The sequence below is a fragment of the Sapajus apella genome, unplaced genomic scaffold (assembly GCF_009761245.1).
Source record: "Sapajus apella isolate SASKATOON/1434 unplaced genomic scaffold, GSC_monkey_1.0 scaffold23, whole genome shotgun sequence".
In the NCBI taxonomy this organism is placed as follows: Eukaryota; Metazoa; Chordata; class Mammalia; order Primates; family Cebidae; genus Sapajus; species Sapajus apella.
In genome coordinates this window covers 29,653,442-29,680,488 of record NW_022436963.1, presented here as the reverse complement: position 1 = coordinate 29,680,488, position 27,047 = coordinate 29,653,442, and positions in this window count along the sequence as shown.

Below are 27,047 nucleotides of genomic sequence, written 5' to 3'. Positions count from 1 at the left end.
ATAAAAGCAAATGTCAACCACCTTCATTCTGTAGTCTAAGGAACACAGCTATTTTCCCATCACACTGTAAGCTTCCTGAGGAAGACTATATCTCTGATACCTGATTCCCAGTCACCTAGCAAAATGTCTGACTTGTCTGTTAGGAAATATTAAATATTTCTTTTTTTTCCCCATTTATTTTATTGCATTTTAGGTTTTGGTGTACATGTGAAGAACATGCAAAATTGTTGTATAGGTACACACGTGGCAGTGTGATTTGCTGCCTTCCTCCCCATCACCTACATCTGGCATTTCTCCCCTTGCTATCTCTCCCCAGCTCCCCATATTTCTATTTGAATTTATATTGCTGAATTTTTCTCACTGTTTTAGAATATGTGGAATTAATTGAAAATGTATCTCCTAAGGCTGCTAGGAGTTGCTTCTCAAGTCCTTTGGGGTTCATTCTCTTTTTGAGGATTATAGTAGATATCTAGATCTTGGATCATTTATTCAACAAATGTTTATTGAGCATTTGATATGTGCCAGATACTGTGCAAGGCATGTGGACATAATGTAACTGCTGAGACTGGAATATGGATAAGCAATTATAATAAAATCTGGTGGGTCTTAACACACAAAGAAAGTAGAAGAGAAAATTTCAAATTAGAAGTAGCCATTGCTTTTTGTGACTTCAATATGCCTAAATTTTAGTTACCAAGGTCTAGTTAAATAAGTCCCCCCAAAAGCATGGATCAAATTGCAGTTACCCTAGTCTATCAACTGTAAAGGCATAAAGTACATAAGTGCATTTTTAAAAATCACAGAATACAACGAAGCACAGTGGCTTATGCCTGTAATCCCAGCATTTTGGGAGGCCATGGTAGGCAGATCACCTGAAGTCAGGAGTTTGAGACCACCCTGGCCAACAGGGCAAAACCCCATCTCTACTAAAAATACAAAAATTAGCCAGGCATGGTGGCATGCACCTGTAACCCCAGGTACTTCTGAGGCTGAGGCAGAAGAATCAGTTGAACCTGGGAGGTGAGGGTTGCAGTGAGCTGAGATCACACCACTGTACTCCAGCCTGGGTGAAAGAGCAAGACTCTGTCTCAAAAATAAATAAATAAGTTAATTAATTAAACAAAAGTCACAGAACAGTTGTAATTTTTCCCACTGGTTGTACAGGTTCAGTTTGTGTTATCATTTTTATAGACCTGCACTACTTTGCAAAGCAAGGAGTACCTGTACTTTGGTTTGTTTTCATAATGAACTTTTATATTAATGTATAAAATATACAGGAAAATGCACACACAAATCATAAATGTACAACTTCTTGAATAATCACAAAGTAAACACTTCTATGGAACCCTACCAGCATAAAGCAGAACACTGCCTGCATCCCAGAAATCTCTCCTGTGGCCCCTCCCCAGTGGTAAGCCCTGTCTTGATTTTTAACAGCATAATTGTTTAACAGCATTTTGTCTGATTTTGAAATTCATGTAAGTGGAATCACTCAGTAGGTACTCTTTTGTGTCTTTCTCTACTCAGAATAGTATTGGTGAGAATTGGCCATACTGTTTTCTTGGGCACTAGTTCATTTTTATTACTGTTCAAAATTCCATTGTGCAAATTTGCCACAATTTTAAAAATCCATTATGCTGTTGATGAACATTTATGCTGTTTTCTGCTTGGGGCTATTATAAATTATGCGGGAATAAACATTCTAATATGTCCCCTTTGGTACACATGTTCACACATTTCTCTGATTATGTACTTAAGAGTGAGGTATGTAACTTATAGGTTAGGCACATGTTCATCTTTTAATAAGTACTGCAATTGGTCTTCCAAGGTAATTGTACCAATTTTTACTCCCGCCTAAAATACGCAATTGCTCCACATGCTCACCAACATTTTACATAGTTAAGTGTTGTTTTGGTCACTTGTTTTGTTTTTAAATGTCATTCTGGTACATTTATACTGATAAGCCATTGTGGTTTTGTTTGCATTTCTCAATGACTAATAAAAGTGAGTATTTTTAAAAATATACTTGCTGGCCATATGTATGTCTTCTTTTGAAAAGTGTCTGTTCATGCCCTTTGGCCAGTTTTTACTGGGGTTGTTTCATTAGAGGAATGCAAGTAAGTCAAAACGACAATGAGAGACCAACCATTTCACACCAGTCACAATGGCTATTATTAAAAAGTCAAAAAGTAAGAGATGCTAGCAAGGTTGTAGAGAAAAGAGAATGCTTACATACTGTTGGTAGGAGTAAAACTTAGTTCAACCATTGTGGAGAGCAGTGTGGCAATTCCTCAAAGAGCTAAAAACAGAACTGCCATTTAACCCAACTATCCCATCATGGGGTATGTACCCAAAGGAAAATAAATCATTCTGTCATAAAGACTCATGCATGTGAATGTTCACTGCAGCACTATTCACAATAGCAAAGACACAGAATCAACCTAGATGCCCATCATTGACAGATTGAATAAAGAAAAGGTAGTACATATATACCATGGAATACCATGCAGCCATAATAAAGAGCCAGATCATATCTTTTGTGGGAACATGGGTGATGCTGGGGGCCATTATCTTTAGCAAACTAATGTAGGAAAAGCAAACCAAATACCACATATTCTCTCTTCTCTGTGAGAGTTAAATGATGAAAATGGAAGGGAACAACACACATTGTGGCCTATTGGAGGGTGGTGGGTGAAAGGGAGAAAGTCAGAAAAAATAACTATTGGGTACTAGGCTTAATACCTGGTGACAAAATAATCTGTACACCAAACCCTCATTACTGAGTTTACCTATATAACAAATCTGCACATGAACCTCTGAACCTAAAATAAAAGTTTTTTTTTTTAATTGAGTACTTTTAAACTTATTTATTGGTTATTTGCATATACTTTTATGTGAAGTAACTTTATATTTTGTATTTTTAAATTGGGTTTTTTTCTTTCATATTTATTGGAGTTCTTATATTTTATGGACATAAGTTCCTTATTAACTATTTTATCTTGATCACTTTACCAAGAGTGTCAATCTTGTAAGACTTTTCTCAAATAACCATCTTTCCACTGTTGATTTTATTGTTTATTGTTTTTCTAATGCACGTATTTCTGCATATTTACTTCTTTAGGGTGTGTTAATTTAGGATACTTACACAATTTCTTAAAATATATATGTAATTGATTTTCATTCTTCTTTTCTAATATAAATAAGGCTGATTTTGTCACCATACATATGACTTTAAATGTATCTTACAGTTTTTTTATATTTGGTTTTTTATTATCATCCAGTTCAAAATATTTTCTAATTAATACTGTGATTTCTTGCTTTACACATTTGCTTACAGGTGGAAGGTTTAACTACCAAACCTTTAGGGGGATTCCTCAGTATCTATATTAGTGATTCCTAATTTAATTCTACTCTGGTCAGAAGAAATATACTCTATGGTCTGAGTTCTTTGCAATACATTGATATTTGCTTTATGCCCAACAATATTGTCAATTTTGGTATATATTTAACAAACACTAAAATAATACATATTCTGCTTTTTGTTCTTTATTTTGTTTTATTTTAGCAAAAATATGGCCAGGAATGATGGCTGATTCCTATAATCTCAGTACTTTGGAAGGCTAAGGCAGGCGCGTCACCGGAGGTCAGGAGTTTAAGGCCAGCCTGGCCAACATGGTGAAACACCATCTCTACTAAAAATGCAAAAACGAACCTGGTGTGGTGGTGTGTGTCTGTAATTCCAGCTACTCAGAAGGCTGAGGCACAAGAATTGCTTGAACCCTGGAGGCAGAGGTTGTAATGAGCCAAGATCACGCAACTGTACTCTAGCCTATGTGACAGAGTGAGACCTCATCTTTAAAAAAAAAAGCAATAATCTGTATGACATTTAGGTCAGTTTGTTGTGTTACTCAAGTGTTTTATACCTTACTGATTTGGGAATTGTTTGTCCTATTAAGTACTGATGAAGTGTATTAAATTCTCCCACCATGGTTGTGCTTTTTCTTTTTCTTCTTCTTTTTTGTTCAATCAATTTGGGCTCATCATTTTGAGGATGTTTTGCTAGGAACCTACACAGCTATAATTCTGATAGTTTCCTAGTGGATAGACACTCTTATCATTAGGAAATGCTTCTCTTTGTCCCAAATAATGCTGCTGCTTGTAAATTCTGATTTGTAATTAGTATTGCTATAGCACCTATTTTTTGGTATAGCTTTTTCTAAATTACATGTTATATTTTTTGCCTTATTTTATTTTCAGCCTTTTTGTATCTTTATATTTAAGGCATGCTCTTGTAAGCACCGTAACATTGAGTTTTTGAAGTCTAATCAGGCCCTCTTATCTCTAATTTGGAGCATTTATTCTATTTTCCTTAATGTCACTACTGAAGTATTTAACTGTACTCTCTTACTATTTGTTTTCTATTTGTCATACCAGTTGTGCTGCATTTTCTTTCCTTTTTGGCCTTTTATATAAAGTATGCTTTTATATTAATTTTTTCTTTGTTTTGCTCTATGGCTTTTAGTCATAGTTTTATTCTTCTTTTGGTGGTCACCCTAAATGTCACAACACTCATATTGATGAACTAGGGTCTAATATAAAATAAGAGTTTTACCATTCATCACATTACACAAGAGTGTCTTACCCCCTCTAAACCTTTTTGTTTTTCATTGTGGCAAAATATGCTTCCTCCTCACCTTTTGTACTATTGTTTTAAATGTTTTTAATTCTACATATATTCTAGACCCCATAAGACATTGCACTTAGGGTTTTATTAAACAGGCAGCATTTCTTAGATTGATCCACACATGTGTCCTTCCTGTTACTCTTCATTTCCTTCTGATAAAGGAAGAGCTTTGTGCTTCCTTCTGAGGTTTTTTCCCAGAAGAATTCCCCTTAGCAATTCTTCTAGTGAGGGCTTGGTAGTGACAAGTGCTTGTAAGTGTTGTCTGTCTAAGAGCATATTTTTTCACTTTTATTTTTTGGGCATGGTTTTCCACGTTGAGAGAATTTTCCTTAAGCATTTTGAAAATGTCATTCCATCGCCTTTCAGCTTCTATTGTTTCTGTTGAGAAGTCAAATACTAGTGTTACTGTTCCTTCTTTGAAGATTATGCTTAGCTTTTTTTCCTAGCTTCCTTCAAGATTTTTTTCTCTTTGGCTTTAGGCAGCTTTACTGTGATATGGTTATATATTTACTTTGTTTTGGGTTCCTAGCCATTCTTGAATATATGTAGCTTCTAGCATTTCTTAATGTACTTTGTCTATTTGGGGAAATTCTCAGTCATTACATTTTCAAATATTATTTCTGCCTCATTATCCTATTGTAATTCTAAAAACACATGCTAGATCTTTTCATTGTCTTCTAAATATCTCTTATGTTCTTTTCTGTATTCTCTATCTTTATTCTCTGTGTTTCAGTCTAGGCATTTTATCTTAACTATCTTCTAGTTCACTAACCATTATCTTCTTATATCTAATCTCCTGTTAAACTTATGCTTTGAGATCTTAATTTCTGTAATTTTTTTTTTGAGATGGAGCTCACTTTGTCACCCAGCCTGGAGTACAGTGGCACAATCTAAGCTCACTGCAACCTCCTCCTCCCAGGTTCAAGCAATTCTTCTGCCTCAGCCTCCCAAGTAGATGGGATTTCAGATACCCACCATCATGCCTGGAAATATATATATATATATATGTGTGTGTGTGTGCGCGTGCGCGTGTGTGTGTGTATTTACATACATATGTGTATATATATGTATACAGATATGTGTGTGTATATGTATATATATAGTATTTATATATATATAGTATTTTTATATATATAAATACTATATATATGTAGTATTTTCATATATATATATATATATATATAGTATTTATATATATAGTATTTTTAATAGAGACAGGGTTTCACCAGGTTGGCCAGGCTGGTCTCGAAATCCTGACCTCAGGTAATCCACCCGCCTTGGCCCCCCAGAGTGCTGGGATTACAGGTGTGAGCCGGCATGCATGGCCAATTTCTATAATTTTTAATTGTAAATTTTTATTTAATTCCTGTTCAGTTTTTAGTTCTCAACAAAATTTCTGATTTTGTTCTTTATGTTTGTAAAGACATCTTTTCTCCTGGTATGACTACTTATTTTGAATAAATGTTGAATAGTGGTTAAAACAGTTTGGAGCTTTGTGTGAGTTTATATTCTTCCAGAGGAGAAGTAAGAAAGGGCCATAGAGCAACTATCAAAGCTAGAAAACTTTCAGGAAAATATCTCAGACAAATGAAGATAACAGTGGGATTATAAAATGATTTTTTTAAAATAAGACATAAAGATGTAAGGTGGTACCTCAAACACTCTTTTAAACAAAGCCTTATAAAGATCTTAAGAAAAAACTTCACTGATGCTTTCTGCTAAACAATCACAATCAGGTTCCTATTCATATTAATTTTATTATTTAATGGTAGTCCTATGAGGCTCCTGGGGTACAGAAAGATAATTATTTCAAAGATATTTGTGAGTTTGGCTTTTAATAGAAGGCTTGTAATTTATACGCAGAAAGGCCATTATACTTTTAAAAAATTATATCAGCTTGTTTTGAAAAGAACAAAGATATTGCAAAATTGCTGAGGCAGAAAGTAGACGAAGAATGATACTCAGTTGCAAGCACAAGCAATTTCTCCTGAAAAGGTAAAGATAATTGAGAAGGCAAACCAAGAATCCAGAAGGAAAGTTAAGTTTCCTGGAAAATAACCAAACCTTATTTAAAAAATTGGAAACATATATCTGGTTGGATTCATACTTGCTATGGACCAGAAATTGCTCCTACCTCCTGTTTTCCTCTTTTTAAGACAGAAATACGTATAGTGATTATCCTATGCCTGTCCACACTCACATATGGGACAGAGGGCAAATACATAAGGATTCTCATCTACACTAGACCTAGTTTAGATGACAAGGTCCTGAACTTCAAGTTGATGTCACAGTAAGAAGAGACTTTGGGGACTCAGGAGGAAGAGACTAGTGCATTCTGCAAGTGGAAGGAATATTAAAGAATTTGTATCCAGAGGGAAGACTGTTTTCTTTAAATTTCAGTAAATCTTTGATAATCTTTTCATTGAATGGTAGGCTCTATATCCTCTCCCTTTGAATCTGGGAAGGTTTATGTCTACTTCAACCAACAGATTTTGAAAGAGGTGGCATTATGTGAGTTCTCTGAATAGACCAAAAAAGGCTATGCTCTTCCCACCTGGCCCTGTTGAGGCACTCCAGGAGAAGCTAGCTGCCATCTAAGAAGTTAGACTACTCTAATCCCACTATGCTGGAGAGGCCCATAGAGCTGCTGTGGTCAACAGTTTCAGCTAAGCTTTCAGCCAAAAGTAAGCATCAACTGCTGGTTATGTGGGCACACTATCTTGGATATACAGTCCAGTTGACCCAGTCCAATTGGCAGGTCTAGTCTCTGCCAACATTTGATTCCAACCAAGTGAGAAATTCTAATTTAGAGTACCCCCTTTTGAGCCCTTCCTGAATTCCTGACCCACAAAGTGTTAAGCAAAAATTTGTGAATGGGTTTTAAGTCACTATGCTTTGAGATAATTTATTATGTAGTCATAGTAACCATTCACTAGATGTGGGGTCAGGAATCCACCTTTTAACAAACATCTCTAAATGATACTTTTACATTTAAAAATCCTAATGTTTTTACAACAGGGTGTCATGTGCACTGAATTGAGTTTTTGCCGCTTCTCCTTACCACCCGAGTAGAGATAGCCAGAGAACAAAGAAATCAAACCAACCTCTGTTCCTAGAAGTGAAATACAAACAATCTAATACCTGAATAAGGAATAATGTTGTGGCTAATGGGAAAGGCAACTCCAGACTTGCCTCAATTCTTTGATTTAATGTTCTGGGAAGAGATCGTTTTCTCTCATAGGATGTACCCCATGCTGTTAGCTCAAAATATGTGGAGCATAAAAAATGTTACTTCATTCTTTTCTTACTCCTGCTGCTTCCTTGGGCCAATGAGAGGGAAGAAAGCAGGGTTTGAGTCATTCATTACCCGAAAGGTCCGCTGTGCCTGTCTCTGAGGAAAAGACATTCCTGAAAGGGATTTAGCATTAAAAGTGTCTTTCACATAGGTGAGAACATGAGTTATATTAGCATTTGCGTGCAGAAAACTCAGCATTTTTCTAATGTTTTATAATCATATGTTGGTTATTTACAATCATTTGAATTGTGCTGTACAATCCTTCATTAGTTCTGTCTAATGAACCTGCACACCTGGTAACTTTTAGCCTCAATCCTCATTGCTCTTATATGCTTTCTGCCAGTCATTAAAGATAATAGGGATATACAGAGAAAAAGAGTGTGTTTGTCAGATAGAGAGAGACCAAATGCAGGTGGTGATGAGATTTGAGTTATGCGCCTGGGCTCATTCATTTCCTTCCCTTTGGACTTTAAGGGGAAAAAAGATTTTAAGGCTGGAAGGTAATGCTTCTTTTCTCAATCTCTTATTATCTGATCTAGTGCTGGCTTTCCTGAATGGTAGGAAAGGAAATAAGATGGGTAACTGTGGATGCTAACAATATCTATTATCTTCAATGTGATGTCCTTACAGGGAGTAATTTGCTATATTTAACTTTCCATCTCCACTGATTTGAGTAAGACTCTATCTACCAGCTGATTAAGTGTTCAACAAACAACTTAGGCTCCTTTAATAACACTGAACATTTAATTTAACAACTCAGGTATAGTTCCATTTGTTTTCTTCTTTTTTCTTTTCCCTTTTTCCTTTTCTCCCAAGACATTTAGGCTGTCATAATCCTATAGAATGATATAGATCTGGACACATAAAATAAAGGTATGCATTTATGGAGGAATAAAATTTTTAACCAGGCCACATTTTTAAGAACAATTCTTTACTATCTACTGTATGGACCCTGAAAATAATTATCATCTTGTGAGGAAGATAATTTCTTTAAAATTGCTCCTCTGTGTTTATATTCAAAGCTGTAACAGATGAGAAACAAAGTTCAGGTAATAATGCCAACTGCAGAATTTCTTTCTTAAAATCTTTTATTTTTCTTATTATTGTTAAGAAGAGTCCTACATAGTTAAAGCATTAACTTAAGAAAAAACTGGCTTTGCTAATTAGTTATTAAATAATAAAAATAGGAGAATTTCAGCTCTGGGTATTTTTTTTCCTTTTCTTAACTTGTCATTTTTCTGTTAATAAAGTTATTGGCCACTATTTTAGCATCATGGAACCTAATGTACTTAGTGGATTCCAAAAAAAAAAAAAAAAAAACATCAAAAATCTGCCCACATGTGTGAATGTATCAAAAAAAAGAAAAACAAAAACGTTATTTGCTCTTCTTCCCAACTGAACATTTTAGTCTGCATCTGTAAACATCTATTTGGATCTTGCACAAAAATAGAAAGAGAAAAATGAGAGAATAATTATATTTTGTATAGACTAATTAAAATAATAGAAAAGAATTCCACATTCACAGAAAGGGTGTGATATGTGAGAACCGTCCATTAGAAGATTGCTAATAAAGGGAAACTGAATCAATGATAAATAGTAACACTACCTGATTCTAGACCCAGGGTACATGGTAGTATAGCATAGGAGAAAGCCCCTGGATTGGGAATCAGGCTACCTGACTCTACCTAAGTCTAGTTGAATGGCCTTGGACAAGACACTTCAATTCCCTGAATTTTGGAATCCTTATTATAAAACTATCAATTTGAGCAATATGGTCTGTTTAGTGGATTGTTGTAAAGCTGATCCTAAGAAATGAAAATTTAGCTGAATAATTATTTGCAGGACATTTTGTAAATACTTACAGGGAAAGCAACTGGTATAATTTGGATAACCAGATTGAGGCCCACTGAAAATAAGACCTTAAGGATGTGACTAAACAATCTATTGTAATGGGTAGTAATTTTCTATTCATCTCTTGATTACCCATGGATAGATATGAAAGCCAAGTTCACTGCCATGATTAAGATAGAGACAGGATTTCATTCATTGTTATGACCTAATAAGAATTTCATAACAAAGTATGCAGCTTTTTCCTTGTCTATTCATCTGTTGATGGAGATTTAGGTCTGTAGGGAGCTGGAGTAGCACACTCCCTCTAGGGGGATGAGCAGCAAGGATGCTGTGAACTCTGGTTGAACTTCAGGGAAGTGAAACCACAATAGGAGGATGTGTATGTCTTGGGGAAGAACAGACGGGCCTAGAGAGATAACCAGCTTTTGCTGACCTTGCTGCAAGATAGTTTTTAGCTAAAGTATGTTAACTGAAGTATGAGAATAATAACCACAGGCTGTTCTAAGTAACTGCACCCTCCCTCTGCTATGTGTTTTGTGAACATATAAAGTACACTGAGACAGGTTGGGGCCAGAGAGACTGACATCTTCACCTCCTAGACCGCCTGGCCCAGCTTTTTTGTATCTCTGTGTCTGTGTCTGTGTCTGTGTCATTCTTTATCCCCCACCATTCCCTCTTAGGTCCTTGAACCCTTGTGCAGCATGGGACGTGGCACACACCAGAGGTTGATTCCATATATTAGCTATTTTAACTAGTGCTGCAATAAACATGGGGGTACAGGTATTCCTTTGACCTTCTGATTCTCTTTACTTTGGATAATACCCAGTAGTGGAATTCCTGGATTATATGCTAGTATTGTTTTTAATTTTTTGAGGAAACTTCATACTTTTTTTTCATAATGGCTGCATTAATTTACATTCCTACCGACAGTGTATAAGAGTTCCCTTTTCTTCCTATCCTCACCAGCATTTGTTAATTTTTGGTTTACTGATGATAGCCATTCTAATTTGGGTGAGTTAGAATCTTGTGGTTTTGATTTGCATTTTCCTGGTGATTAGTGATGTTGAATTTTTTTTGTATATTTGTCAGCCATTTGGATGTTGTCTTTTAGGAAATACCTGTTCAGTTCCTTTGCCTACTTTTTAATTGCATTGTTTGCATTTTCACTATTTAGTTGTTTGAGCTCTTTGTGTATTCTGGTTATTAGCCCCTTGTCAGATGAATAGTTTTCAAATGTTTACTCCCATTCTACAAGTTGTCTCTTGACTTTGTTGATTATTTTCAGTGAAAAAAAGAGAGTTGAATTGTGAATATTAGAAGCTGGGAATGGTAGGAGGGAGGGGACAGAGAAGAGAGGTTGGTTAACAGTTAACAAAATTATGCCTAGATATAAGAAATGAGTTCTGGTGTTTCATAGCACTGTAGAGTGAATATGGCTAAACTATAATTCCTTGTATATATTCAAAAAGAGAGAAGATTTTGAATGTTGACGGCACCAAAAATGGTAAATATTTGAGGTGATAGATGTGGTAATTATCCTGATTTGATCATTGCACATGGTATACATATATAAAAATACTATTCTGCAGCCCATAAATATGTATAATTATTATGTGTCAACTAAAAATTAAAGAGAAATGATAAATACATTTTTAAAAAGAGATAGGAAAATTTGATAAGCAGGTTGTTGTAAGAGCTGCTATAGTTACCTAATTCTTCTGTATAGTGAAACTGTACATACTTAGACTCCTCAAAGTTTCGAACTTAGATAATAGACATATGGAATGTAATTTATACTTCTGATGAAAATAATCCTTTATAAGAATCAATAGTAAAAGAAAATGTATTTACATTTTAACTACATTTTTAAAGGGAAAATTTATATTAAGGAAAGAATCTTTTTATATACTTTAAAACCATCTATTTGCTTAGCCATAATGATAAACCATTTTTGACTATAACTTTATTCAATGTATTCAAATAGAATGGAACTTCTGCTGAAACAGGTACGATTGTTTTGTTCATTGGTGCATCCTCAACACCTAGAAAAATGCTTGATTTGCATTAATATATTGGAAAGGATTAATTTTGCATTTCTTCTTTAACATTACAGTTCAAATTTATTGAAATAATAACTGAAAATTAGAGTTTATATAGATATTAATATGTAAAAAAAAAAAAGTTATCTACCCCTTATCCATGCTTCAAGGGAAATAGGATTCTTAGCACTTTTATGTCTTTCTATTTAAAAAAATGGAAATATCAGTTTATATGCATATGTACAATACATATATGTGTGTTTACATGCTTCCATATGTGTATACTGATATACAGCTATTTATATTCTGTTCAAAAGTTGCATTCATGTAGTTACACTTTGCTTTCATGTCTTAGAGCACTTTCCATAAGAGTATATAAAGATTTACCCTATCCTTTCTGATGGCAGCAGAGAATTCTAATAGCAGGGCTATACTATAATGCAGCAATCCCCGACCTTTTGGTACCAGGGTCTGGTTTTGTGGAAGACAATTTTTCCATGGATGCAAGGGGATGGAGTAGGAGGGTGGAGTCTGGTGGGGGAATGGTTTGGAGATGATTCAAGTGTATTACATTTTTGAGTAATTTATTTCTATTATTATTACATTAGAATATATACTGAAATAATTATAAAACTCACCAAAATGTAGAATCAGCAGAAGCCCTAAGCTTGCTTTGCTGCAACTATTCAGTCCCATCTAGGGATGATGGAAGACAATGACATATCATCAAGCATTAGATTCTCACAAGGAGCACACAACCTACATCCCTCTCATGTGCAGTTCATAATATGGTTCACGCTCCTATGAGAATCTAATACCACCTCTGATCTAACAGAAGGCAGAGCTCAGGTGATATGGCAAATGATGGGGAGCAGCTGTAAATACCAATGAAACTTTGTTCATGCCACTTACCACCTGCTCTGCAGCCTGTTTTCTAAGAGGTCACTGAGGGGTACCATTTGAGAGTTGGGGACTCCTGCTATAATGTATTTAAATATTTCAGACTCATTAAGTTTTTGAATTAACAGAAAACTGGAAACATTGTACTAAATACCTACTTCTAAATATGAGGATACTTTTTTTAGCAGTTAACTTTTTGAGTCAAAGATATAAATTTAAAAATGTATTAGATATTGTTGAAGTGCCCAGAAAAAATAATGCCCAGACAATTGTTAAATTGTCCAGAAAAGTGCCACCAATGTGTAGTCTGAAAATGCCAGTTTTTAAAAAATATATATATTTTTTATTTCAATTGGTTTTTGGGGAACAGGTTGTATTTGGCTACATGGATAACTTTTTTAGTGGTTATTTCTGAGATTTTGGTACACCCATCACCAAAGCAGTGTACACTGTACCCCGTGTGCAGTCTGTTATCACTCATGTGCTTCCTGCCCTTTCCCCTGAGTCCCCAAAGTCTATTGCATCATTCTTAACCCTTTGCATCCTCATAGCTTAGTTCCCACTTATAAGTGAGAATATATGATGTCTGATTTTCTATTCCTGAGTTACTTCACTTAGAATATGGTCTCCAATTCCATCCAGATTGCTGCAATTGCCATTATTTTGCTTCTTTTTATGGTTGAGTAGTATTTCATGGTATATCTATATATACACCACATTTTCTTTATCCACTCATTGATTGATGGGCATTTGGGCTGGTTCCATATTTTTGCAAGTGTGAATTGTACTGCTATAAATATGCATATGGAAGTGTCTTTTTCATATTATGATTTCTTTTCCTTTGGATAGATACGCAGTAGGGAGATCATTAGATCAAATGGTAAATCTACTTTTAGTCTTTTAAGGATTCTCCATACTGTTTTCCATACTAGTTGTACTAGTTTCATTCCCACCAACAGTATAAAAGTGTTCCCTTTTAACTGCATCCCTACCAACACCTATTTTTTTATAATTATTCTTGCAGGAGTAAGGTAGTATTGCATTGTGGTTTTGATTCCCATTTCCCTAATAATTAGTCATGTTGAGTATTTTTTGTATGTTTGTTGGCCATATGTATATCTTCTTTTGAGAATTGTGTATTCATGTCCTTTGCCCACTTTTTAATGAGTCTGTTTTTCTCTTGCTGATTTGAGTTCCTTGTAGATTATGGATATTAGTCGTCTTTTGTCAGATGTATAGATTGCAAAGATGTTCTCCTATTCTTGAGTTGTCTGTTTACTCTGCTGATTGTTTCTTTTGCTGTGCAGAGCTTTTTCATTTAATTTAGTCCCATCTATTTATTCTTTTTGTTGTTGCATTTGCTTTTGGGTTCTTGCTCATGAAGTCTTTGCCCAGACCAGTGTCTATCAGGTTTTTTTCTGATGTTATTGCCTAGGATTTTATGGTTTCAGGCCTCCAATTTAAGTCTTTCATTCATCTTGAGTTGCTATTTTGTGTAAGATGAGAGATAAGGATCCAGTTTTATTCTTCTACGTTTGGTTTGCCAGTTATTCCAGCACCATTTGTTGAATAGAGCGTCCTTTGGCCACTTTACTTTTTTGTTTGGTTTGTCGAAGATCAGTTAGCTGTTAAGTATTTGGCTTTATTTCTGGGTTCTCTATTCAGTTCCACTGGTATATGTGCCCATTTTTATACCAGTACCATGCTGTTTATGTGACTATGGCATTATTGTATTGTTTGAAGTCCAATAATGTGATATCTCCAGAGTTGTTCTTTTGCTTAGTCTTACTTTGGCTAAGCAGGCTCTTTTTTGGTTCCGTATGAATTTTAGAGGTTTTTTTTGTTTTGTTTTTTGGTTTTTGTTTTGTAGTTCTGTGAAGAATAATAGTGGTATTTTGATGGGAATTGCATTGAATTTGTAGTTGCTTTAGGCAGTATTGTCATTTTCACAATATTCATTCTACTCATCTATGAGCAAGGGATGTGTTTCCATTTGTTAGTGCCAGCTGTAATTTCTCTCTATCTTAGAGGTTTTGATAGGTTGTGTCACTATTGTTGTTCAGTTCAGAGAATTTTTTAACTTCCATCTTTATTTCATTTGTTGAACGAAAGATCATTCAGGAGCAGGTTATTCAATTTTCATGTATTTGTATGGTTTTGAGGGTTCCTTTTGGGCTTGATTTCCAATTTTATTCCACTGTGGTCTGAGAGTACTTGATGTAATTTCAGTTTCTTAAGTTCATTGAAACTTGTTTTATGGAATATCGTATGGTCCTTTTTTGAGAATGTTACATGTGCTGATAAATAAAATGCATATTCTGCCTTTGTTGAGTAGAATGTTACGTAATTATCTGTTAAGTCTATTTGTTCTAGGGTATAGTTTAAGTCCACTGTTTCTTTCTTGACCTTCTGTTTTAATGACCTGTCTAGTACTGTTAGTAGAGCATTGAAGTCTCCCACTATTATTTTTTTGTCATCTATCTCATTTCTTAGATCTGGTAGTAACTGTTTTATAAATTTGGGACCTCCAGTGTTCGGTTCTTATGTATTTATGATTGTGATATTTTCCTTTGGGCCTAGTCCTTTTATCGTTATATAATGTCCCTCTTTGTGTTTTGTAACTATTGTTGCTTTAAAGTCTATTTTGTCTTATATAAGAACAACAACTCCTGCTCACTTTTGGTGTCCATTTGCATGGAATTCCTTTTACCATCCTTTTACCTGAAGTTTTGTGAGTCCTTATGTGTTGAAGACAGCAGATACTTGATTGGTGAATTATCATTCATTCTGATATTCTGTATCTTTTACAAAGAATATTTAGGCCACTTAAATTCAACATTAGTATTGAGAAGTGAGGTACTATTCCATACATCATGCTAGTTGTTGCCTGAATACATTGGGTTTTTTGGCAGTGTGACGAATCTTCTCTGCATTTGTTTGTCTGAAAACAAAACAAAACAAAAAAAAAGACACTGTGTCTTTCCTTCATTTATGAAATTTAATTCCACTGGATACAAAATTTTTGGCTGATAATTATTATATTTAAGAAAGCTAAAGATAGGACCCCCATCCCTTCTAGCTTGTAGAAATATGCTGATAATCTTATAAGTTTTCCTTTATGGGTTACCTGATGCTTTTGCTTCACAGTTCTTAAGATTCTTTCCTTCATCCTCACTTTAGATAATCTGATGACTATGTGCTTAGGTGATGATCTTTTTGTGATGAATTTCCCAGGCATTCTTTAAGCTTCTTGTATTTGGACATCTAGATCTCCAGTAAGTTTGGGGAAGTTTTCCTTGATTATTCCCTCAAATATGTTTTCCAAGCTTTTAGATTTCCCTTTTTCCTCAGAAACACCAGTTATTCTTAGGTTTGCTCATTTAACATGATCTCAAACTTCTTGGAGGCTTTGTCCATTTTTTAATTCTTTTTTCTTTGTCTTTGTTGGACTGTGTTAATTCAAAAGCCTTTTTCAAATTCTGAAGTTCTTTCTTCTACTTGTATGATGCTATTACTAAGACTTTCTAGTGTTATTTTGCATTTCTCTGAGTCCTTCAATTCCAGAATTTGTGATTGTTTTTTACTTATGCTGTTTATTTCTCTGGAGATTTTTCCATCCATATCCTGCATCTTTTTTCTTTCTTTCTTTAAGTTGTTATTCACATTTCTCTGGTGCCACTTTGAGTAGCTTAACAATCCACTTTGTGAATTCTTTTTCTGGCAATTCGAAGGTTTTTTTCTTGATTTGGATCCATTGCTGGTGAGCTAGTGAGATCTTTTGGAAGTGTTAAAGAACCTTGTTTTGTTATATTACCAGAATTGTTTTTCTGGTTCCTTCTCATTTGACTAGACCATGTCACAGGGAAGATCTGGGTCTCAAGAGATGTTGCTCAGATTCTTTTTTCCCAGAGGGTGTTCCTTTGATGTGGTGCTCTCCCCCCTCCCCCTAGGGTTGGGGATTCCTGAGAGCCAAACTGCAGTAATTGTTATTTCTTTTCTGGGTCTAGCCAACAGCAGAGCTGCTGTGCTCCTGGCTGGCACTAAAGAGTGTCTGCAGAGAGTCCTGTAATGTGATCCATTTTCAGGTCTGTCAGCTGTGGATACTAGCACTTGCTCTGGTGGAGGTAGCAAGGGAGTAAAGTGGACTCTGTGAGGGTCCTTGGTTGTAGTTTTGTTTAGTGTACTCGTTTTGTGTTGGTTGGCCTCCAGCCAGGAGACAGAGCTTTCAAGACAGCATCAGCTGAGGTAGTATAGGAAGGGTACAAACTTGCCCTAGGGTCACCCGGATAAGTATTCAGGTTTCTCAGGTGGTTGATGGGGCCATAGAGTCCCCAAGAGATTATGCCCTTTATCTTCAGCTTCCAGGTAAGTAGAGAAAGACCATCAGGTGGGGGCAGGGTTAGACATGTCTGAGCTCAGACTTTCCTTGGGCAGGGCTTGCTGCAGCCTCTGTGGGAGAAGGAGGTGTGGGCCAATGGAGTTATGTTTGAGAGGTATTATGGGCACCTCGTAGGACAAAAGAATCTATCTTCTGCTGCATAATAGAGGTCACCAGGGAAGTGGGGGAAAGCCAGCAGTGACAGGCCTCACCCAGCTCTGGCATAGCCCAAAGGGCCAGTCTCTCACCATTCCCCTATGACAGCACCAAGTTTATTTCCAGGCAACCAGTGAGCAGAACTGAGAACCTGTCCCAGGCTACAAGCCTCCCCCCGGGGTAAGATAACAGGAATTTCAGTTTTGGTGCCTTTCTGCCGGCCACAGTTTCTGTGCTTGTATCTGTACTCTCTGTTCAACCCCTCCCCCAGATTCTATCCACGATACTTTGTTCAGAAATGGAAGTTACCCCTCTTATAGTTTGGGTACTCACTTTTTTTGGCTGTCTCACGGTGTCTGTAGTGGCGAGCCACTTCCTTCAAAGGGTCTGTGGATTCTCTGAGCTTTCCTGGTGTGTTCCTGCACAAGTTCTTGGAACAAAAGAGCGTGCTGCTCTGTCTGTCAGAGTTGGCGCTGCAAATTAGTCCTGCCTCCTATCTGCCATTTTTCTTGATATTAATTGAAAATGCCAAATTTTTTTGGTTGATCACCTCTGCAATTCATCAGTATTTGAATATTTGCTAGTCTGATATTGCAAAGGAATAACTAATACAAATTTATGAAGTTGTGAGTTTGTTTCTGTTAGTTTATTGTTATCCTTTTCTCCCCTAATTCTTTATCATGGTGTCTTGTTTCCCTGTAGGCTTATTTGGACACGTTGCCAATAGAAAATTATTTGTGCACATTCTTTGTATTGTCTGTTAAAGTGTTTTCATCCACAGAGTCTTTGTGTTTGCTACTGTTAGGTACCAACTGGCATTTATTGTCAGGGCCTACATTTACCTAAACTCCACATAAAGTTTGCAGGACTACACAGATGATGTGAATTTTTGCCATGTAGTAGCTTAAGGTCTATCCGTAGCCATTAATTTCTTTGGGAATAGCTTCTACACAATAAATACTCCTTCCCCTATCCCCTGGTTCAAGGCAACTTTCCTTGAAGTCAGCAGGGGGGATTTATAAAGGTTTACTTCAATTCACTTTTACCTGAGTGAATTTCCCTTGGGGAAATTGAACTTACTACATTGAGCTTTGATCACTGTACTGTAAATCCTGTAAGACTGTCACAACCTAAGCTCTATTGCTCTCATTTGACACAAACCATCAGACTAATGTGGTTTTAGTGCTCTTCTCATCTCCTTGGATTCATGCCTTTGCTTATATTTAGATTTGATAATTGATTAGTTGCGAGCTCTGCATTTCTTTTACAAAAAAATCTTCAAATATTTTTTCCATCATTTAAAATTGTTAGCAGAAAGTTGATCTAACTACGTGGCTTATCATATTGACAAAAAGGGAATATTTCCTATGTCTGTCAACCTTTCTTTTATATTTTCCACTTCTTATTCTCTCTGTGCTTCACTTTGTATACTTTCTTCAGATCTAGTTTCCAGTTTCAAATTCTCTTCACTTGTTACCTCACTGCCACATGCTCAGCTTCCTGTCATTGGGCATGCACCTGCCTCTGTGGATACCTTCACCCGCACAATACATATTTTGCCTTCTACCACTGTTTCTGCTGCTACTTCTCCCTCTTTATTTGCAGTATTTTTGCTTGATAGTTTTCTAATAACTTTTTTTATTTACTAAATACTAAAATGCTTATAAACAATGTTTTTATACTATTAATTTTCATATATGAGATATTTGATATTTTTAAAAACATACTATCTGTTGTTTCTGCTGAGAAAAAAATATAACTTTGAGTTATTTTTCATTTTTTTAAATTGTGAGTGAGATTGACCACATTTTTATTAATTCATTGTCTATTTGTATTCTTTTTCAATGCATCTCATCTTTAAGTTTCTCATTTGTTCATTGGATTGTTTCCTTTTTATATATTTTTAAAATTCATTTCTGATTTTGTATATTTAAGATGTACAAGATGATAATTTGATACACATATGAAATGATTATAAGGTCATGAAAATTAATGTATCTAGCACTTCACATAGTTACCTTCTGCCCATTTTTAATCCAGGTTATTTTAGGGTTTTTTACTACTGAGTTATGTGAGTTATTTACATATCTTGGGTGTAAATACCTTATCAATTACTTGGTTTGAAAATACTGTTTTCCATTCTGTAGGTTGCCTTTTCATTTTGTTGATTGTTTTCTTTGCTGTGTAGAAATATTTTAATTGGATACAGTTCCACTTGTTTATTTTTGCTTTTGTTGCCTGTGGGCTCTTAAATTATTGATTTCTAATTTTATACCACTGTGGTTAGAAAATATACTTGAGTTGATACCAGTCTTCATAAATTTCTCAAGACCTGTTTGTGGTCTAACATGTGGTCAAACAGCCTGGAGAATGTTTCATACGCACTTGAGAAAACTATGTATTCTGCTGCCATTGGATTAAATGTTCTATATATGTCTGCAAGGTCCATTTAGTCAGAAGTGTAGTTTAAGTGAAATTTTTCATTTTTGATTTCCTATCTGGATGATCTGTCCATTGCTGAAAGTGGGTCACTGACATCTCCTACTATTATTATATTGCCCTATATTTCCCCCTTTAGATCTATAAACATAGACTTTTTATATTTCAGTGTTTTGATGTTGCTTGCATATATATTGACAGTTGTTATGTCTTCTTAATGAATTGACTCCTTCTTTGTCTCTTGTGACACTTTTTGTTGTAAAGTGTATATTTTCAGATATTAGTGTAGCTACTCCTGCTCTTTTTTGCTTTCTATTTATATGTAGTCTATTTTTCCATCCATTCTCTTTCAGTCTATGAGTGTCCTTAAAGGTGAAATAAGCCTTGTAGGCAGAATATAGCTGCGTTTTGTTTCATTATCTATCTAACTACTCTGTGTCTTTTGATTAGCATACTTAATCCATTTACATTTAAAGCAATAATTGATAGGTAAAGATATACTATTGTCATCTTATTAATTTTTTGTTTGCTTTTGTATATCTTTTGTTTCTTTTTTCCTCTCCTCCTGTCTTCCTTTGTGATTTGATGATTTTCTGTATTGGTGTGCTTTTATTCCTTTATTTTTTTCACTTTTGTATATGCTATAGGTTTTTGCTTTGTGGTTACCATGGTGCTTATGTAAAACATCTTTTGGTTATACAAATTCATTTTAAGCTGATAACAACTATGACTGCATACAAGGGGTCTGCATTTTTACTACTCCCTCCAATTTTACATCTTTGATTTTACAGTTTATATATTTTTATATTGTGTATAAATGCACAAGTTAATATTAACAGTTACTTTTAATGCTTTTGTCATGTATTTTAACCTTTATACTAGAGTTAAGAGTGATTTACATGCCACGATTACACTTCTAGAGTATTTTGAATACTTACTAGTGAGTTTCATACTTTCACATGTTTTCATGTTACTTACCAGTGGTCTATCATTTCAGCTTAAAGAGTTTTCTTTAGCATTTCTTGTAAGGCAAGTCTGGTGGTGATTAATTTTCTCAGCTTCTGTTTGCCTGGGAAAGTCTTTATCCCTCTTTTCTAAAGCATAGGTTTTCTGGGTAACATATTGTTGGTTGTCAGTTTTTCTTTTAACACTTCAAATATATCATTTGGGGAGGAGGGAAGGAAGATGGCCAACTTGTTCTCAATGTTAGCCAGAAAGAGTTTTACCCATGGATAGCCTAGACTATCAAGAAGCTTGGTACATTTTGAGCTGATCTTTGGAAGACATTGAGAGTGGAAGAGGGGAGGACACAGACTCTGGCACAAAGCAAGAGGAAGCTGAGAATTTTGCACAGGGTTGTCAAGCACCAAGACTCATTGCTGGCCCCAAGTGGCTCCTGGAAAAGGGGTGAGTTAAATATGCATGGAGTGGCCCACTTCTGCCACAGTCTCTAGAAGCCTGGCTGCAGGATTACCCCATCTTCTCCAGGGACATGTGAGCTGGCACAGAAAACTGCTTGGAGAGTTGCCAGAGAGTTGAGTCCAGACTGTACAGAGCCCAAGTGTTTGCTATAGAAATGGCTATAGTGGAGTATGGCCAGGGATACCCAGCCCCCAAAGCTTACCATGCTCCTCTAGGTGGCATTGTCCTTTATTTACTGGTGGACCTGCACAGAACAGGGCTATCTTGCCTCTGGGATGGGGCCAGTGTGATTTGGATGCCCCTCTGTCTGCTTGCCTCTCCCAAGGTTTCTGCCTGTCTGCACTTGCTTGCACAGAAGTCTCCAGTGTCCAATCAGGACACTTCCCAGTGGCCACTGCCATAACTTTGTTGGCAGACACCCCACCACTAACAACAACTGTCAGAGAGCCTCTCCTAAGAAGCCCTCATTGGCAAGCACCCACTGTCGGCCTCCCGCAACTGCTTTACTGGTGCAAACCCACCTTACCCTCCCCCACCTCTTTGCCAGCTTACACTCAACAGCAGTCTTCCCCAAGTGCTTCATTGGTGTGTGTGCATGTGTAGACCTCACTACCCAGCCACAGTCAGTGTGTACACATGCAAATATCACCACCATTGTCCTGCCTTCTGGGCACATGTGGACCCCACAACCCTACTGCCCCTGCTGCTGCCCACATGTGTGCATATCCCATTACATGACCATCTCACCACCAATGGTGAATGCACACAGACTCCACACCATGCTGCCACCCCACCACTGCCATGCATGCATGGGCCACACCACATTGCTGCCATCAGCACACACGTGGATGCAAACCATGTTGCACTGCTAATGCACATATACATACCCTGTCACACCACTGTCCTATCACTACTGGTGTATGCATGTGGACCCTGCTGCTACTGCTCCAATGAAACACTTTAGCTGGAACTCCCCACGTTGGAATGTTATTATTAGTGGACCAAGAACACCTAAGCCCCTGTAGCACAGTAGGTGCTTAACCTAAAGGGACTAGGGAATAAAGCTGAGGGCCTGGTCCCAGAGTTCTGAGCTAGCCTTTGCACCCTGAAATTGTTTTGGCTATATGGGCTATTTTTTTGGTTACATATGAAGTTTAAGTTGGTTGTTTATACTTCTGTGAAAAAAATCAATGATAGCTTGATGGGGATAGCACTGAATCTATAAATTACTTTGGGCAGTATGGCCATTTTCATGATATTGATTTTTCCTAACCATGAGCACTGAATGTTTTTCCATCTGTTTGTGTCCTCCCTTATTCCCTTGAGCAGTGGTTTGTAGTTCTCCCTGAAGAAGTCCTTCACATACCTTGTTAGTTGTATTCCTAGGTATTTTATTCTCTTTGTAGCAATTGTGAATGGGAGTTCACTTACAATTTGGCTCTCTGTTTGTCTATTATTGGCATATAGAAATGTCTGTGAATTTTGCACATTGATTTTGTATCCTAAGACTCTGCTGAAGTTGTTTATCAGCTTAAGGAGATTTTTGGCTGAGGTGATGACATTTTCTAAATATACAGTCATGTCATCTGCAAACAGGGACAATTTAATGTCCTCTCTTCCTATTCAAATACCCTTTATTTGTTTCTCTTGCCTGTTGGCCCTAGCCAGAACTTCCAATACTATGTTGAACAGGAGTGGTGAGAGAGGGTATCCTTATCTTGTGCCAGTTTTCAAAGGGAATTCTTCCAGTTTTTGCCCATTCAATATGATATTGGCCGTGGGTTTGTCATAAATAGCTCTTATTATTTTGAGATATGATCTGTCGATACCTAGTTTATTGAGAGTTTTTACCATAAAGGGCTGTTGAATTTTGTTGAAGGCCTTCTCTGCATCTATTGAGATAATCATGTGGTTTTTGTCTTTGGTTTTGTTTACATGGTGGATTACGTTTATAGACTTGCGTATGTTGAACCAGCCTTATATCCCCAGGATGAAGCCTACCTGATAGTGATTGATAAGCCTTTTGATGTGCTGTTGCAAATGGTTTGCCAGTATTAAATTGAATATTTTTGCATCAGTGTTCGTCATGGATATTGGCCTGAAGTTTTCTTTTTTAGTTGACTGTCTGCTGGGTTTTGGTATCAGGATGATGTTGGTCTCATAAAATGATTTGGGAAGGATTCTCTCATTTTGGATTGTTTGGAATAGCTTCAGAAGGAGTGGTACCAGCTCCTCTTTGTATGTCTGGTAGAATTTGGCTGTGAACTCATCTGGACCTGGGATTTTTTTGTTGGTAGGCTGTAATTGCTGCCTCAACTTCAGCCCTTATTATTATCTATTCAGGGTTTTGACTTCTTCCTGGTTTAGGCTTGGGAGGGTGCAAGTGTCCAGGAATTTATCCATTTCTTCCAGGTTTACTGCTTTATGTGCATAGAGTTGTTTGTAATAATCTCTGATGGTGGTTTGTATTTCTGTGGAATCAGTGGCGATATTCCCTTTATCATTTTTTATTGCATCTATTTGATTCTTCTCTCTTTTCCTTTTTATTAATCTGGCTAGTAGTCTGCCTATTTTGTTGATCTTTTCAAAAAACCAGCTCCTGGATTTATTGATTTTTTGAAGGGTTTTTGTGTCTCTGTCTCCTTCAGTTCTGCTCTGATCTTAGTTATTTCTTGTCTTCTGCTAGCTTTTGAGTTTTTTTGATCTAGTGGTACATTTAGCCCATTTACATTTAAGGTTAATATTGTTATGTGTGAATTTGATCCCGCCATTTTGATTCTGACTGGTTGTTTGGCCCATTAGTTTATGCAGTTTCTTCATTGTGTTGATGCTCTTTACCATTTGGTACGTTTTTGGAGTGGCTGGTACTGGTTGTTCCTTTCTATGTTTAGTTCTTCTTTCAGGAGCTCTTGTAAAGTAGGCCTAGTGGTAATGAAATCTCTGAGCAATTGCTTGTTCCTAAAGGATTTTATTTCTCCTTTGCTTATGAAACTTAGCTTGGCTGGATATGAAACCCTAGGTTGAATGTTCTTTTCTTTAAGGATGTTGAATATGGGCCCCCACTCTCTTCTGGCTTGTAGGGTTTCTGCTGAGAGATCCACTGTGAGTCTGATGGGCTTCCCTTTGTGGGTAACCCGACCTTTCTCTCTGACTACCCTTAGCATTTTTCCCTTCATTTCAACCCTGGTGAATCTGATGATTATGTGTCTTGGGGTTTCTCTTCTTGAGGAATATATTTGTGGTGTCCCCTGTATTTCCTGGGCTTGAATATTGGCCTGCCTTGCTAGGTTGGGGAAGTTCTCCTGGATAATATCCTGAAGAGTGTTTTCATTCTCTCCATCACTTTCAGGTATACCTATCAAACGTAGATTAGGTCTTTTCACATAATCCCATATTTCTTGGAGACTTTGTTCATTTGTTTTTACTCTTTTTTCTCTAATCTTGCCTTCTCATTTTATTTCATTGAGTTGATCTTCAATCTCTGATATCCTTTCCTCTGCTTGGTCAATTCAGCGATTGAAACTTGTGTATGTTTTGTGAAGTTCTCATGTTTTGTTTTTCAGCTCCATCTATTCATTTATATTCTTCTCTAGGCTGTTTATTCTCATTAGCTTTTTATCAAACCTCTTTTCAAGGTTCTTGGTTTCTTTGCATTGGGTTAGAGCATGTTCTTTTAGCTCAGAGAAATTTGTTATTACCTTCTGAAGCCTGTTTTCTGTCAATTCATCAGACTCATTCTCCATCCAGCCTTGTTCCCTTGCTAGTGAGGAGTTGTGATCCCTTGGAGGAGGAGAGGCATTCTGGTTTTGGGTGTTTTCATCCCTTTTGCGCTGGTTTCTTCGCATCTTTGTGGATTTAGCTACCTGTGGTCTTTGTAGTTGGTGGCTTTCAGATAGGACCTCTGGATGCCCTTTTTGTTAATGATAAAGTTATTTCTTTCTGTTTCTTAGTTTTTCTTCTAACAGTCAGGGCCCTCTGCTGTAGGACTGCTGAGGTCCACTCCAGACCCTGCTTGCCCAGGATCACCTTCAGTGGCTGCAGAACAGTAAGGGTTTCTGCTAGTTTCTTCTTCTGTTATCTTTGTCCCAAAAGGATACCTGCCAGGTGTCAACCTCAGCTCTCCTTTATGAAGTGTCTCTTTGGGTACACGGGGGTCAGGGAGCTGCTTGAGGAGACAGTCTGTCCCTTACAGGAGCTCAAGTGCTAAACTGTGAACTCTGTTGGTCCATTCAGAGCTGCTGGGCAGGTACGTTTAAGTCTGCTTCAGTGGAACTCATAGCCAACTTTTTACTCAGGTGCTCTGTCCTGGGAAGGTGACGCTTTATATATAAGTTCCTGAAATGCTGCTGCCTTTTTTCAGACCTGCCCTGCCCAGCAAGGAGGTAGCCTAGTCACAGTCTGCCAGCAGTGGCATTGCTGAGCTGCTATGGGCTCTGTTGTACTTCTTGATGAGTTTTTCTTGATGTAATGAGTTTTTCCTTTGCAATAACTCATTAAGTTATGCATTTTAATGTATTTTTGGTGTATATATATTTCACCATAAAAAAGTTTAAAAAACGTTAGCATTATCCAGATCTATGTAACCTAATGCCATAGGTGCATATCCTATAGCACCTCAAGGAGAGATCTTGAGGTGTCAGATGCCTGGATTTAAATTCCAGCTCTCAACTGAGGAATATGTAGCCATGGGTAAATAATTTAACCTCTTTAAGTTTCATTTCATAAGAAAGATGGTTTTTGTAAAACTGACAGGATGAAATGAGACAAAGCATGCAAGGCACCTCACATTTTGTAGACAAGTAAAATAAAAAGGCACTTACCTCGTACATCAGATAAGTGCAATATTATTTTAGTTATTTGTCTACAAAAAAATGTTCCTGACACAAGGCAAAATCATACCTGGGCAGAATTGGCTTTATTTCATACCTCCTCCTTCCTGCCCTTGCCTCTTTAATGTGGCTGTCTGTAGTGGTGAATAATAGGAGCAGATACAGTCACAAAAATACCATCTGAGAGTTATAGAGTGCTTTACAGTTTACAAACAGCTTTCTTTTCTATTTTCCCATTGAATTCTTCAGAACAGCATGGGAAGTCAGGTTTATTTCTCCCACAGACACAAATTGCAGAAAGGAGAGGTTTAGAGAGTTTAAGTGTTTTGCTGGAGGTCCCAGTATTTAGTGAGTGGCAGAATTAGGGTCTAAAAATGCAGGTCTTCTGCTTCTGAATCCAAGACTTCCTGGATTATGATGTGGTCTGTGAGACTTTAATATGACTGGATAATTGATAGTGCCCATGGGAATGGATAAATGGATTTCCATAGGTCCCTGATACTCTTCTCAACTAGTTATAGTCTTCATTGTTCCGTTTGCAATGATTATGGTTTCCATCATGGTATAAACCAAGAAGTAAAAGTGATGCCTTTTTTCCTCACTTAATGGAGAGGAGACAAGCTACAACCATCTGTTCGGTGTTCAGGAGTAAAATTGTTTCATTTAATCTACTCCATTGCAAGAATAATCTCATTTCCTTCTGTTCATGGATCTCTTTTTATCATTTTCTTCATATGCTCTTTTATTCACTTCCTCAGGACATGCTCACGTGTCATTAAACTACTGTAATTGTATTGAACAGTGGTGACAACTCTGGGACAGGGAAACACATCTGTGCTGATTTTCTGTCTAAGTCTGTAAGAGTTTGTTGCTTAATTCAGTTTTAACAAGTAATCCAGACCTTTCACTGTTTACCATCAAGGCTGATCCTGTTGTAGGGGCATTTGGGTTCACCATATGGAATGCCCTTCTTTCAAAACAAGCTGTTCAGAAACACCACCACCCCCCCGCAAAAAAAAAAAAAAAAAAAAAAAAAAAAAAAAAAAAAAAAAAA